The sequence below is a fragment of the Pimephales promelas genome, chromosome 18 (assembly GCF_988280905.1).
Source record: "Pimephales promelas chromosome 18, fPimPro1.hap1.1, whole genome shotgun sequence".
In the NCBI taxonomy this organism is placed as follows: Eukaryota; Metazoa; Chordata; class Actinopteri; order Cypriniformes; family Leuciscidae; genus Pimephales; species Pimephales promelas.
In genome coordinates, this window is record NC_142786.1 from 24,004,003 (window position 1) to 24,018,404 (window position 14,402).

General features: G+C 38.7%; 1 protein-coding gene across 2 annotated transcripts in view; it reads left to right on the forward strand.

Annotated features, from left to right (window-relative positions):
* Positions 1–1,141: 1,141 nt before the first annotated feature.
* Positions 1,142–14,402, forward strand: part of col16a1 (collagen, type XVI, alpha 1) — a 109,983-nt gene continuing 96,722 nt past the window's right edge. For both annotated transcript variants that reach the window (XM_089123209.1, XM_089123211.1), the window contains exon 1: positions 1,142–1,212. The gene's annotated coding sequence lies outside the window, so the exon portion shown is untranslated. The remainder of the gene's footprint in view (positions 1,213–14,402) is intronic.

The window sequence follows — 14,402 nt, forward strand, 5'->3', positions numbered from 1 at the left end:
ATTCTAGTTCAAACAGATGCTGTATGAAGCAGTAAAGTATTGGATGAAAATGTGTCTGAAATATCTGTTTATTTGGCAAATGTTGCATTTATTTCACTTCAGCTGTGGTATAAGCATGCAAACACCACGTGAGCCGTCACTACGGGAACCAGAAATTGTTCGACTTCACGTCTCCGTTTGCAGCTCCTCCCCGCCTGCACGCGGCTGTTCTCGCCGATCGGTTGCATCCAGCCGCAGGCGATGTCGAACACACCTGATGATTTGTCCTCGAGAGGAAATTTGTTTCCACCATAGATGCGTACATAATACAAACACATATATATAACATATTAAGAACATGAACATATTAAAGATCTGCACCAAACAACACAGAAAAAAGTGGGTGTTCTGAGTCATTTAAGATTTTTTGTGCCATTCGCAATTGGGGGTAGGGATACCAATAATTTTACTTGCTAAATTAGTTATCTTTAAGAATTTGTTCTAGATGGTAACTGTAAGCATATGGAAGAAAAAAAAATGACACAGGCTTACATGGTCAGGGAAAAGATAAAAGGCTCTCTTCTTATTCTCTGGTTCCCTTTCTTGGGTCTCTCTCTCTCTCTCTCTCTCTCTCTCTCTCTCTCTCTCTCTCTCTCTCTCTCTCTCTCTCTCTCTCTCTCTATATATATATATATATATATATATTTATTTATTTATTTATGCTGCCACTTATAGTACATTCCTCTAGAATGGGGATGTAGAGTTGATTTGTAATCACTAATGGCTTATGAACATTCAACCACACTTAAAAATAGTATGTATAACGTGTAGTGCATTTAGAATACACTGTTTGTCATTGCATTTTAATAGCAATAATGCTTTCTGAGACCACTAAGTCAGACAACAGGGTTTTTATAATTACCTTTAATAGCGGGTCATCACCACAAAATACTGTTCGGTGTTATGCCTGCTACAGACGGAAATTTCTGCAATCCTATAAGATCATACATATCACACTGTATGACATGGATGTAATACACTTGACTTGGGTACAACATGTTCAGTATGTAGACTGTTCGATGATGACAACCTATTGAATCATATAGGCTGTGTAGCAAAGTCACTAGGGGGCGCTGCTGAGGGTATGTATAGAGGATGTAATGCCACTTCCTGTGAGAGGAATAGTTGCAGTAGCTGAATTGTTTGGCATGGTCACTGGAAGAACAAGCTTTGGTAGGTTGATTTTAATAAGAAGTATTTTTATACTTATGATGTTTCAAATCTTTTTGTTGTGTTGGCCAAGAACCAGTGATGTTTGGTAAAAATGTTAATGCAAATGGGCCAGTTGTACTTAATCTGTTCATTGGCTTGATTGTCTTGATGTAGTTGGATTGTTTTAGAAGTGAGGCCTAAACGCCCCAATGCTGATAAAGTTGGCTGGATGAGTGGTGAATACTGAATTATCATCACAGCACGTGAGTGTTGACACTGTCAAAGCAAGTTATGATTTTTTAAGTCATTGTTGACAACCCTGTGTTGTATGTATTGGGGTGAATGATTTTTGTAGAGAAGTTGCTTTAAAGGCTCTCATGTTTGGCCATGTGGAGCTGGATGAGCGATAGGCATAAACCGCTGCTGTGTTTCTTGGGGCTTCTGAAGTTAGCCAAAAAGGTATTTATTTCTATTGATGTAATGTTGGAATAGCTAGCATATTTTAACCATGATGATTGAAATAATATGGTCAAGTGGTTCCTAGTTGGAAATTATGTTTTGTAGAATTTTGTTGAATTCGATTTGTCCTGTGCAACTGACCATTGTTTTTCCCTAACTTTATTTTTGTTTTTCATGATTTGGTTGTGTTTTTTTTGTTTTTCATTTATCTTGTTTGGTTGGCCCATGACTAATCAGTTGTACTTTTTATATGGTGGATTCTGTGAACTGCAACCAGGTCATTAACCAGTAGCCGTGAGCATAGTAACTAAGGGGGAAGATATTCACTCTCGATTTGTACAGGTGTGGTGTGTAAAGAGTTTTTTTTTTTTTTTGTGTGGCATGTAGAAACTTTGTATTTTCTTTTGGGGTTTATTTTATTTATTCATTGCTGTGTGTATAACCACCATGTCTCAAGCTTACATTTGGCCAGCTTTGAGTGAAAACAGATGGGATCAGAATCATTGTATTTAATAAAAGTGATGCTTTGATTAAATTGTAATTTTGCCTTTATTCATTCAATTGGATAGCCGAGCGGGAAACCCTCTAGTGACTTGGGATCTCCTACCCAAACTAAATTGGAGTGGCGTAGTCAAGTGCAGTTACACGACACACCTACCGCCTTGGAATAGCTGCAATGCAAGTTAGTGAATAAAACGTCATCAGCATTCGTTAGTTAACAAGTAGAGCAAGATGAATCATACTTTGGCAATTGTGTTTTTTATGTTCGCAGAAAAAAAAGAGGAGGAAGCAAAAGAGGACAATATGGAAGCAGTCATGGCTAGGCAAAGGAAGAGAGATTGGCAAGCCATTTTTGCAAATAGAGCTTGAGGAAAGTAATTTTAAGTTTTAGCGGCACGCCGTGTTGATAACGACACCGTTTCATGTTGCATGATTATTGGCTAGTCAGCAGCAAAAACACTGGGATGATTATGCTAAATTTTGAACACTGTCAGAAAATGATCACAGTCAAACTTTGGTCGCAAGACCGTGACAACGACGTCTTTGAACCTCGCTCACTGTATGATGTAGGACCACCGTTTAGGAGCCACTACCACAGAAATCGCCACGATTTATCATCTTTCGTCTGGGACAGATCACAATCATACAATGTGTTCCGAGCATTAAAGGACCTCTCTGTCTCTCTGTAGGCCATCAGTCATTTATCTAGGAATGCAGTTGTCATCACTCATGGTTAGCAGTTACCAAATAAAATTAGCCTATCTGCATCTCACTCGAATGACATCCATATCCTGGAGCTAATGGGTGGTGATGGACAATTTCTCCAGGACAGTCATAGTTTTAATGTCCCCTCCTATTTTTATTCATTTTCTCCATGGCTGACTATTGGCATTACTTCTCTATTGCAACAACAGAATCACAAGTAGCTCACTCCCATTCCTGTGATAAATTTTCTGGATTTGTTTTGCTGAGATCTATTGCATTCTTTACCTCTAGTGACACTGGCTGGATTTTCCTATTGGAGTAAGTGCTGCTCTCCCGCATCGATGTGCCACAGCTAAACTCGTGTCCGTGACCACCGTACAACATTAAGGAGCACTAGAGCGTGTCCTTCACCAGCTGTACTCATGGTGTGAGATTGTCTGCTACCTTAAAACAAACTTTTATTACCATCTACTTTCTTCTTAGAGGGATAAAGCGGGAACATTGTGTCCGTGGCTTAATCCGTATTTGGAACAATCTGTCCGATTTGGAATGGCCAGAGTATAAACCTTGATAGCAGTGGTGGATGTTGTCGTGTTCCAACTGCCAAATCTCTCGCTATCTGTCATTCTTCTATTTCTCCGGAAGCCTGGATCCCACTCTGTTTTCCTCCTCCAGACGGGATATAAGTCACACTGCAGACATCTCGGCAGAGCCAGGAATTAAAAACGCTCGACGTAAGACAGTCAAAAATAAACTGAAACAAAATGAGGCTTATTTATATCCCACACCCTGCGCTCATTATCCTGTCCGTCCCTTCTCCCTTTTTCTTACCCAATTATCCCATTCCTTCCTCGCCCATAAGTAGCCAGTTGACGGAGATTGACAGAAGCTTGTTGTATTTGGTGTCAGAGCCAGTGTTGTGCGCTGAAGCATGCGGTGAAGGTGTCATTTTTGGACTCCTATTCGCAGCATCTAATTTATCACGGTGCTGAGGGTTTACATATGCCTGGGATAATTGCCCCCAACATAAACAATCGTTGCTTGCGAGTGATTTATAAGCATGTCATTGCTTCCTGCTCACCGGTCACGGAGGTAAAAGGGGATTAGTGGGTGACCTGGATTTGAGGTCTAATTTTTATGTGGATTTGTATACGTTCATATGTTCGGGTTATCAGGTGCTCTTGAGTAGAGTTGTAAACCTAAAACAATCTTACATGGATAATGAACTTCATGCCTACATAAAGGCCCGTTAAAACCAAGGACGATAACTATTATGGTAACGATGAAGATTTAGTTTTAAAATCATTCTAAATTGAGTCAACACATCAACTATAACGACGCTTGAATGATATCGTTGGAATCACCTTCAGAGGGTTTTTTGCTTCCTCAGTTACTGAGCAATAAAAGCATTGACAGACAATCACAGTGCATGTCCACTACAGCATTCGGAAATAGACAAGCTTTGTTTACAAATGCCCCAAGCAAAGATATCCCCTCAATTTTATAAACTTTTAATAAACCCAGCCAATATAATCACAATGAACACATCCAAAATGATTTAACATAGCGTACAGTATATAACACCTGCAAAGTGTCTAATTTGTAAACAAAATTATTTACGCACTAAATCCAGCATAAAATCTGGCACAATATTTTTAAAATCTCAAAACAGACGTCACATCCCAAATCGCACATCAATTTGCTGTCGGCCGCATTTTTCACTTGATATTTGCATAAAGTCAAGAACTGGCCAACCTTTTTGACGCTTTCGGTCGCTGTCAATGCTTTCTCCGGTCCGCTGTCAATCCCATAATGCAGTGCGCGAGCGTGAAGCTCGAATTCCATAGGAATGAATTGAAAATGCTCGCTCCGCGCCAGTGGACACGCACCGTCAGAATCCATTCTGATTTAAAGAGCTTGAGTATTTAAAGTGACGGATGACAAAACTGTAGCACACTTGTAATAAATTCCGGTTTTGAATAAAAATGTTCACAAACGTTACATTTAAACATGTTGACAACAGATTTTTGGGAGTCTGCAAGTGCAAAATTTTGAAAACGGGTTTCAAAGTGGGAGTTTTAAAAATGGTCTCTGTATATGCAAAAAAAACGCGAATCTCTGAAAACGATGATGTCGTACACAAGTGTATTACATTTTCAATCTACAGTGTTTCATCGCCATCTAATGGCCTGGCAGTGGAATACAGCATTTTAGTCGTTTTCTCTTATCCGTGTGAATGGGGATCGATTTGACAATAGTATCGCCTTTACGTGGAAAACTCAAAGGAAAAACTTCCCTGTTTTTAACTCACCCCCATTTCATCAAAGATGTCTTTTTTTCTTCAGTCGAAAAGAAATTAAGGTTTTTAATGAAAACTTTCCAGGATTTTTCTCCATATAATGCACCAAACGGTTCAAAGTCCAAAAGACCGTTTCAGTGCAAACTGCAAACTGTTCAAAGGAGTTTAAACGATCCCAGACGATGAATAAGGGTCTTATCAAGAGAAACGATTGCTCATTTAAAAAAAAAAAAAAAAAAAAAAGTTTAAGTTTTATGAGCTTAATGGTCGCCTTGCTCTGTTCTGTGATGCATGAATCTTCATAAAAAGGAACAAACCTTTTTCCCGAGTCAATTCGTTTATTTCATTCGTTGAATGAACCAAATGACACAAAAAAATATTTGTTTATTTTGATAAACGAGTTCAAACAGAAGAGTCACGAATGTGCATCACAGAACAGAGCAAGGCAACCATTTGAGCTTATAAAACTTTAACTTTGTTATTATTATTATTATTTTTTTTTAAATGAGTGATCGTTTCGTTTGATAAGACCCTTATTCATCATCTGGAATTGTTTAAAGCCCTTTGAACAGTTTGCACTGAAACTGTCTTTTGGACCTTGAACTGTTTGGTTACCAGTAAAGTGCATTATATGAAGAAAAATCCTGGAATATTTTCATCAAAAACCTTAATTTCTATTCGACTGAAGAAAGAATGACATGGATATCTTGGATGACACGGGGATGAGTAAATTATCAGCAAAATATATATTTTTTTAAACTGAACTACTCCTTTAAGTATTGTCTCTGAATGTTGTTTTAGAATATTATAATATATATTACAAGAATTCAGGTGAGGAAAAGAAATTCAGCACAAACATAAAACAAACACAACAGAACTGTATATACTGTAGCTTTTCACAAGAATATGTTTAAACAAAAGGATTTATTCTTTCATTCATTTGATACAATTCTCCACATAGGAAGAATGACTATTTACTGACCTGATTCAGACTAACATATACATAGCTGAAGAGGACTCATATCATATTTTAGAGGTTTAGAGCGATGTTTACATAAGGCGTAAGGACGGGGAAGTCTAAAATATGCCCCAATGGCTTTGAATTAGAGTGTGCTGCAGTTCCATTTTTTTTAACCACAGATTTACATTGGAAACTGTGGGGGCGCTGTAGAGCTGGACAGGGCTCAGGGACCCGATAACCTGCTTCGTAATATGAGCCATGCAAGCCGAAGCCATTCAATTTTAAAATATCCTGCTCTCATTACGTCTTAAAATAATCTAGAAAACCCAAAGAATATTTGATGCAGATGCTGAACTCATTTACTATTTATTACATGTATATAGAGGTCTATATTTTGAATGAATATTTTGTTGGGACACTGCCCCACCTGCCCTTACAGATGAGCTGTGGCTGGTTGTGCATACAATCTGTTTATTCCAGGGATGGAGGCCTCTATGTCTTAATACTGTGGCTGAAAGCCAGCAATCCAATAATGTTGATGGGGATAATAGAGAGACCTGGAAACAAGAGAATAGTGACGGATAGCATATGACAATGTATGACAGATGATGAAGATGAGAGAATTAGATGAGAAAGAAAAGCAGAAAATAGCGAAAAGGATCAAGGAAAAAAAAACAAAGCAATGCCAAGAACTGTCATCTACTGATTATTTGTGCCCAGTTCAGAATTATTTGCACTGTTTTTGTGGTTGATTCAGTGTCATGAGCTTTTTTGTTTTGTTATATGGGCGTACTAATGGGTTACATTGTTTGTTTGTTTTTTTTTTGTATTATAATCTTATGTCATTTTGCTTCTAATGCATATTGATTTTAAGAATGTTTAGGTATTTGTACTGGAAACAAATGAAGAGTTCAGATGCAAAAGCCTCTAAATGCCATTTGAAATTTTCTTCTTTAATGATGATTTTTATCAAACTTCTATATTTAAGTTCAGTAATTTCACTTAAATGGCAATGATAATTACCTATTAATTGTTATTTAAGTGATATTACTGAACTTAAACATACAAGTTTGATAAAAATCATCATTAAAGAAGAAAATTTCAAATGGCATTTAGAGGCTTTTGCATCTGAACTCTTCAAATACATAAAATACTAAGGATATAATTTCTGCAGTGTAGCACATGTAATATCAACTACCCATTTATTGACATGTATTACCACAAATGTCTTATGGTACTGTCACTTTCTGTTAGGTTCCTCATATTCCATTACACTTTCTGTGCTTAGTCAGCATTCTCGTAGGGGAGATTACTATATAAAGCATATTTTACATTCAAGAAAACATCTTATTCAGTAAGGAGACAATTCAAGTAAACAGGCACTCTGCTGCAGCACTGCAGTAACAGCATACGGTAACTCCGTAATGCCGCACACTCTGACCGCAGACCAGTGACAGAGTCGTGCTCAGACAGTGAAGAACACCCATCAGCAGATGCCCTCCCTAGGGCTGTATTCTTTCCTATCCATTCACAACTAGCCTTGCCCGCAGGGCCCTGCTGTGCTTGTGCTAAAGTCAGCTACCTGCAGCATCTCACCATGATGCCCTGTCACAGAGTGGAGAAGAACACGCTGACAGCTAGTCATCACTTTATCTCCAAAACAGGGTTAAATGTTTATCAGTGCACTTTCGTGACATGATAGCTACTCACAATGGAAAAGCAACACCACTATATGACATCTAGAACCATAAACATGTCAAGATTTGGCAGGAATAAGTGCATTATGGTATTCTGAATTCAGACACATGTTGTGCATTAAGGCCTTGATATAGACTCATGGTGAAGTTATTTTCTTTTAATGGTAAAAATAAGTTTGAAATGTCTTTGCAGCGGTACACTGTTAAGATGATGATGATGCGCAGGCCAACTTTTTGTGTAATGTTGCTGGGCAATCTTGCCGAGTGGTTGTTGCTTGGGCACTTTCCCATTGAAAACGGGCAATACATTTCTATCTGGATACTTTAGATCCGTCATGAGCCCTGTGTCTCACCTGGTTGCCTGTTGACGGCAACATTCCCTGTGCAGAGAACATCCTGATGCTGACCAATCTTTGTATGAATATGTAAATATGTGCAGGGTGAAAAAATGAACCAGAGAATATGTCCATGTCAAAAATGGCAGAAGCTCAGAGCACATCCACCTATCACTTAATCGACATGGATCGGGTGTTTGCCGGATGGAGTGATATGTAGATGTGCTCTGAACGAAAGACTTATGGTGCGTTCACACCCGACGTGAATAGCGCAACAGGCGTGAATGATTTCAATGTTAAAGGTCAATTTATACTTCTGCGTAGGGTGCGCGCAGTAGGGACGGCGTAGCATACGCACAGACGCGTCCCATACCGCGTACCCTTCGCCGTCGCCTGACGCGCACCTCTTCAAAAATGTAACTACACGTCGCAACGACGTGGACCGCAAGATCGGTGATTGGTTGGCTTGGTAGCATTGCATTTCCTCCTACGCATTTCCGCACGTACCTTCTCACGCATTTCCACCACTGTCTATGATTTCCACACATACCATCTCCTCCGACGTCTTCTCTCATTTCTGCCTTTCAGTTTTAGTAATTTCATTAAAGTGAACTGTTTTTCCACCTCAATAAGCTCCAACTCCAACATGATCAGCTCTCTTTCAGTCGATATTGCTTGTAGTAACCTAGCCGTGTGGAATCTAAACACAGTGGAACATTAAAACCCTCCGCCGCCAACTAGCGTTTCGGAGCAGTACTGCAGAGCAACCAAGACCTGAACGCAGAAGTATAAATGCTCACAATGGCGTCGCCTACGTGCGTAGCCAACGCCGTGCATTACGGCGTACCCTCGACGCAGAAGTATAAATTGGCCTTAAGTCAATGCAAAGACGCGTTGCGAAAAAAATCCTGCGGCGCGAATGAGGCGTAGAGTGTGGTGCAGTAGACGCGAATACAGCTCATCCGCCCGTCAATTTCGCGTGAATGGCGCGAATTGAGCGTCTGCCGCATTAAGCGCGTTGCGGGCGAATGATTTAGTAAAGTGCTATTTGTGCATTCACGTGTTTGAAATGTGAAAAATCTGAACTTTGGCGTCAAATTTGCGCCGTGTTAACCCTGCTTGCTCGTGTGGTGAAGTATCTGGATGCTTTAATAAATTATTTTGTAATATGACTAAATGCCTTGGTGTGGTTCTAATTCACAACAACGCAAATAATTTATCACTCAAAACTTTATTTCAATATACGAGACTTGTTCATTTTGTATTGAATGTTATTTATTCCATATCTAGATTTTATAAAATATTATTATGATTTAAAGACAACCAACTTATGTGTAAAGTTTGTGTCTGGACGTGAGAGGGAAAAAAAAATCACAGGACAGGTTAATAACTTTTGGGGGCTGCCTCTATTTATCATCAAAACACAATACATTACAGATTAGATGGATGAGGGGGATCCTCGCTCCAATACGGGACAACAGGTCATCAAACTGATGATCCTCATGCCGCTGTTCTGCTCTCTAGAGCAAATACAGAGTGGTGACTCTCTCGATGAATGCTCGGTCGACATAAAAAAAATGGCCACCAATGGATTTTCGATTCTGACACGCGTAAATTTCGCTTCAAACTTTTGTTTTTACGCACGTCAGTTTCACTCTTGACGCGTTTAAATTAACACAGTGGTCAAGCGTCAAACTAGACGCGGTAGACGCGAATTTGACGTGCTATTCACGTCCGGTGTGAACGCACAGTTATGGGTTTGGAACGACATGAGGGTGATTAAATGATGACAGAATTTCTTTAAGCTTTTTGTTTGCATGCGTTTTGTTTGCATGAGACCAACTTAAACATGAACAAGTGCCTGCCCTGACTAAAATATTTGCTCTTTAGTAGTGTTTTCAAATGAAACTTTCACCACTGCTTTACAAAAACATTTATTTGGCATTACAGTTTCAGGAGAGCTTTGGAGAAGCTTAAATTACTAGAAAAGCCAGATGTCTGAAGATCAGGGTGTATGGAAGAACTTGACGGCAGAAGAAAACACATCAAGATTTATGATGGTTTCAGACAACCAGGCTTCCTGTGAAATCACGTGCCTTCTCAAATATTCCATCAGAAATCTTAACGTGCTATGGAAAATAGGATATTTTCCACTTATGAACTGGTATTTACCACGTGTGTTGCATTCAAGTTCTTTTGTTGTCGTAATGTTGTAAAAAGATGGAGATCCAGTCCTGTATTTAGCTCAAACTATTTTAGATTGCTAAGTCATCCTCAACAGCAAGAAAATGATTTATCAAAACTCAAAAGGTAAATAGTATGCTGTATATTTTCAAGATCATATCTATTTTTACCATTCACGACTCTCGCGTTGCTCCGCCATTTTGAATTTTCTTCTCTTTTATTTTCTTCTCTTCATTTCTTATCCCAATAGCCTACAAACTGCAACTGTTGTTTTTATTGAGGATCATCAAAACTGCGTATAATATAAACTCATGCCGCTCAGGTTTAGCACCAAGGCCTGGTAACAGACTAAATAAGTAAGTTTCACCCACCCTCATCTTTTTTTTTTCACGCATTCCTCTGACAACACGGGAGTTAAAGAGATCTCATTTGCTTACTCTGACTGTTTTTCTGTCTCTCTCCCTTATGTCTCATAACCTGCTAGTGTTTTTAATCAATGGAGTTCGGTAAAGGTCCCAGAGGAGCAGGGCACTCTGGCTAAGGAGGTTAATGTGCTGGCAGTTTGAGATAGACTTGTGACATTTTCATCCAGCATCTGTTTTCATCTGGCCTGATTTAGGGGTGTCTGACTGCGTAGTGTGGCCGGCCAAAAAGAAAAGCTCCAGTCGTTCTGTGGCCGTTCAGGCGTTCTCCACCATGTAAACGTTGCCTCCAAGTGGTGTAAGGGAGAACTGCGGACAGACAAAACACTCGTATCTCATTACAAATCGCTCTTTGTTGGATGGTTTGCTATGGAACAACACAATCGTGCAGTCCGAGCACATAAAGCACTATGTGTGCCACAAATAAAATGAGAGGAAAGGAAGACAGAACAACTAGTAAATGATGAGTATGATGCACCAAAGTTGGAACAGCAAACACATCTATTGACCTGAAAGACAGAATGGGGGATATGAAGAAAACTAGAGGCCGTGGGAGTGTGTAAAAGGTCAAAGATAAGAGAATGAAAGCAAGCTTGAATGAAAGAATAACTTACTAAATTAGGAGAATTTCACAGAAGATGAACAGCACGGACATTTCGGAGACCACTTCCATTTAATCTGATATGAATTCAATGAGCAATTGTGATCTTTTCAACCGCAGTGTAATTACTGGAGGAACAGGCGTTTTTTGAATAGAATGCAGTCTAAATGCCCTTCTTCCGCTGCTGATCTTGTCAAAGAATGTCAATTATCATCTTAAACACTGGCTGATAAGGAAGAAGTCCAGAGGAAGGATAAAAAAGAGAGCAGCAGAGAGAAAAGCATATGCTATAGGGGAAAGTAGCTGGTCTGTTGAATGCTAATGCAGTAGTCCAACTCCCAGAGTTCAGCATTATCCGTCAAAGTCTGCTAATGGTGGGGCATTTTAACACCATTTGCAATAGATAAATCATTATTCACTAAAGAACTGAGAAGAGAGGCCATCCAAAGTCCAGACATGCTACTGCAGCTAAGCCTTTTATGTTGGGATTTTACTGAGACATGAACCAGAAGCTAAGAAGATTTCTGATATTGTATCGGAATATGTAATGAAGCTTAAAGAGACCTCAGAGGATTGAACCGTTGTTAACTTTGTAAGTTAACGCTAAAGTGATTTCAGTAAAGATGTCTAGACTGTAACACAGGCAGCACCTAACAGAATGTAATGACTCTGTCTTTCATTGGTTAGATAAACAGGTAGCCCCACCCTAAATGCACACGATTGGTTCAGACGGTGTCATTGTGTGTGGCTGGTCAGGACTTTTCAGGGAAATAGGCTATATGCACGCATATATTTCCGCATTTGACGCAGAGCTGCTCTTCACTTTCCCTTCACTTTCCATTCACTTTCGAGATTTAAAGCGGAAGAAAACCGAGGAAAACGGGATTATGGCAGTCTTCAAAATGTACTGTCCGTATTAACGAAACTTTAATACGTTTAGATGTCATTTTATGTATTATGTTTATTTGGTATTATAAACAAAATGAGGGGTGTCTGATTTTGTGACTAATGTTTCTTTAGTATAGCCATAGAGTAGCAAAACAATATAAATCCTCGGTATAGCATTGGACACTTCGATCGGCGGAAGTAATCCTTCACCGGAAATACCTCCGTGCATAGAGCGCATTAAATATATTGATTTATACTGTGGCCTGTCAACCAGTGTGTTTACTTTTCAAACATTTATTTGCTACAAATTAAAGTTGTTTAAAGATTGCAATTTTGTACATGTAATTATTTTGTTTATTTCGTTTTCAACTAGCAACTTAATAAAAAGAACCATTTTACTCTAAAACAGCAACATAAAAATGATTGAACAGATATATAAAACATTGGCAATCAATTAAAAGTGTGCATGGTACTCTGACAACTGTGAATATCTTTCTTTTTTATATTTTGTGGAAAGTATATCTAAAATTATCAAGATAATCTTTTGATTCGGGTGATCTGATCTGTCATTTAATATCAAAAATCAATCAAATCAATTGTTTTGGTTGCACTAATTTAAGGTGACGTAGTTGTATTGTATTTACACGAACAAGTGAGTAATAATAATTAATATGTACTTACAATAGAATTACGGTTAGAGTTTGGGTTAGGTTATGGTTAGTTACTTGTAATTACAGTATGTATAATTTATTGTTATTACGACCTTTAGCGTCAATATGAGACGCAGATATATATGGGCCAGAAGGCGCCTCCTAGTGGTCTTACTCTAACCCTACCCCAGACCTAAACCTACCCATAACCAAAGCGTCATCTAACTGACGCTAAAGGGTGCCATGTGGGTCGGATTTAGACGGTCGTAAACGTCAGTTATAGATGACGCCCTAGGATAAGAATGCGTTGCAATAAAGTGTTTATTTTTTATGTTTATTTTTTTTTATTTTTTATTTTTTTATTATAACTCCAAAGCTCACACCACCTGAAATTGATTTCATTCTTGTTGCTAATTTTTAAGTGGACAAACTGATATGTTGCAAGTAACAAGCAGGTCTCCCCATACTCACTGAATATCCAGCTGAGATAATTGGAAGTATTTTAGCATGGAAAATAAGAATTACACACTTCAAACTTTGCATACTCGCTCTAAATTGTGCAGGTGACTTGGGTAACTGACTGAAGTTAACTTAACAGCTGAATCAGCTAGATCTAGTAGAGCTTTTAAAAGTGGTGGTGTATATCTTGGAGTTGTCCTCTTTTTCGCTCGTTCCTCACGCTATACTACACCATAAGGGAGAAAAAAATTAGGTGATAAATATTTCTATCCTACGACAGGAAGCATCGCCTTGATCTTTCCCCGAAGAACACGGAGCTGTGTAAACATCATGAAAAATTGAAAGGAGGCATCTCAGCTGCCTTGCTAATCCAGAGAGGCAGATCCAGGCAGTAAACAGCTGCACCGAGACTCGGTTTCAAAGGTCCCCAAGCCTCTGTTCCAGTGCTACTGTAGCCAAGACACTGTACGCAGAAGATTGTGACTCCAACCTGTTTTAGATCTTCTCGAGTCTTGGATAATTGGCTAATTTAAGTGCAGTGTTAGCTATAGGTGAAGTGAGAATCATAAATGAATTGCGTAGCACACAAATTATAAAATGAACTCGTCCCCAATGGCTCCTTGAGAATAAATAGTGAGAAAGTAATTAGGATTACCCAAATTTGGTCTTTCATGTGACAATTTAATAAACAACACATTTTAAACCTATTAAAAACCTAAAGGCTGTTAAAGTGAACATTATTAATTGCCCCCCCGGCCTTTGGAGTCGTTAAGCAGTCCCAGGAAACCACAAAAATGAACTACGACTAAAAGATAAATACATAAATAAATATATATTTTTTTAAGTATAAGTGCATATAGTAAATTCCCTGCTGACACACAGTAACAGTCAAGCCTTCTTAAGAGAGTTTGGTCACATTAGCTGTTTATAAGGGTTAACATGTATGATCCATTGAGTCTAATGATTAGCCTAGAAAGGCTATTGACAAATTTTGACAAACAAAAACTACTCCTGGGGGTTTAAGGGGTTAACCATCTTAGGGTTTAAGTG